Source organism: Belonocnema kinseyi, chromosome 9 (assembly GCF_010883055.1).
Source record: "Belonocnema kinseyi isolate 2016_QV_RU_SX_M_011 chromosome 9, B_treatae_v1, whole genome shotgun sequence".
Taxonomy (NCBI): Eukaryota; Metazoa; Arthropoda; class Insecta; order Hymenoptera; family Cynipidae; genus Belonocnema; species Belonocnema kinseyi.
The window spans coordinates 101,715,706-101,717,911 of NC_046665.1; the positions used below are offsets into that span (position 1 = coordinate 101,715,706).

General features: G+C 42.7%; 1 protein-coding gene across 1 annotated transcript in view; it reads left to right on the top strand.

The window, feature by feature from the left end:
• Nucleotides 1-2,206, top strand: part of LOC117180115 (neuronal PAS domain-containing protein 4) — a 73,810-nt gene that overhangs the window by 11,085 nt on the left and 60,519 nt on the right. The window lies entirely within an intron of this gene.

Below are 2,206 nucleotides of genomic sequence, written 5' to 3' on the forward strand. Positions count from 1 at the left end.
CGAGACTCTTCCAGAGTGCGAGGCGGGAATCGAACCCGCAAGCCGAAGGAGTGGGTCCAAAGCCTACGCTTTAGCCCCCACGACCATCGTCCCACTTAATTTCTACTTCAAAACTCGCATAATTTACCTGACTTCCCATCCCTTTATTTGGCGTGGATTCCCTATCTTCCCCTCACTTTATTTATCCTACTTGCACTTCTTTGATTTCCCACCACTTTTCTTACTTCCCATACCCTTCTTTTCCCTCATTTTCCCTAACGTCCCCTAATTCTCCTTCCTTTGTTTTCCCTTACTTCCTCTGCTTTATCTCCCATCATCACCAATTCATAACTCCCTTAATTTCCGTTACTTATCATTCCATAATTTACCCTGACATCTCTTACTTTCCCTCCTCTCATTCCTACTTATTACCTTCTTTTATTTCCCCTACTTCCCCTCCATTCATTTTTCCTTACTCCCCCCCCCCCATCATTATGAGTTGTGAGCTGTACGTTATGAGTTAGGAGTTTCCCTTACTTCCCTTCCTTAAAAAAAAAAATAGTTCCTTCATTCACTTCCCCTCTCCTACCACTAGGGCATGGGGTAAAGTTGGCTAGGGTACCAGTAACATCGGCTACGCTCGGTGGAAAAATGTCAATGCGAGAGGATTAGCAGTCGCCGTCAAGGGTTGTTTACTTGCTCTGTGATCTGGTGTTTCTCAAGGCGATAATAGCACTTTCTGTGCTAAAGTGTCGTTTCCTTAAACCTCCCCTTTCCTCCTTATTTTCCGGAACCTGTATTACCTGATACTGATCGCAGATAGGTGGTCCACTTTGTGAGAAAGGCCAAAAGGCCTACGCCAAAAACATGGTGAACTCCTCTGGGAAATCGGATCCCACGGCCAACGACAATTTCACTTACAACATTGGCTTGCAAACAAAATTCATTAATCCAACAATCCCAGAATGTACGGAATCTGAGTGCCTCGCCAACACGTACGGTCGCCCCTCACCTCAAATCGTTAAAAAGAGAGACCAACGAAGCGAAACTCCTCCCACCTGCTCGATACTTCTCCTTCAGAGAAAAGCAAAATACACCATAGGAATGATTCGGGAGCTTTTAACTCCTATGAGCAACTGACAAAAAACAGATACGCAGTCCATAATAAAGGTCTCTTCTTCGTAACTGTTGAACCAACAAAAGATTGCCATCCCAAACACGTCATGGTGGTTGGGAAGGTTCTACACACTTATTTTCCCGGACTAATAAAACATATTCAGAAATCTGGTTCCTCTAGAGTCCTAGTAGAATGTCACGATGGTAAAAGTGCCAACAAGATCATTGACAGTTCGGTTCTCTTGTCCAAATCTAATCTCCCTGCATTCATCCCTAACGAGGATATAATCAGATACTCTGTTACAAAATTTAAATGCCTAGTTATTAGTGCTCGTCGCTTTGCTGTCAAGAATGACAAGGGAGGATTGGTCCAGAAAAAAACGATGCAGATTAGATTTAAAGGTCAAGAGGTCCCAGATTTCATTGACATCTTCCAACTGAGAGACAAAGTTGATCCCGACATCTCCCAACCAAGAATCTGCTATCAATGCTGCAGATTCGGTCATGTTGCAAAACAATGCAAAAACCCTCGATGTCGTTCTTGTGGTGGAACTCCCCACGACACTGCAGCTGAATGTCCCCAAGGTAATTCTAAATCTGTCTTAAGTGTAAAGGCCCACACGTAGCTTCTAACAATAAATGTCCAGTCTATATAGACTAAATTTCTATCAGAAAGATCGCAGCCTTTAGAAATATTCCTATTAATGATGCTACGCGCGTTTTCCATCAAGAGAAGAAACGCGCGCAAGCAAGTAATTCTACCTTCGATATAAAATCGCTGCTTAAAGGGCCACCAAAATCTATTTCTGTTCCTCCACAGGCGCCTAACTTTAGCTATTCAAACTTCCCGAACCTCGGAGACGTGGACTTGGACTCTACCACGGGCAATCCCACTTCAGGTCTACATCAAACTTTTGCATCTATCACATCGTTCTTAAACCCAAAATCACGGGTTCAATATAAGGATAAACAACATGGCGCACCTTTAACTTTCCACTTTTAACCCTCATGGTGCTACGAGGGTAGTTCAATAAGTCCTTAGAATGAAGTATAAAAACAATTTTTTTTGGGTAAATTTTTTTTTATTTTTCAACATAATCTCCTTGGAGCT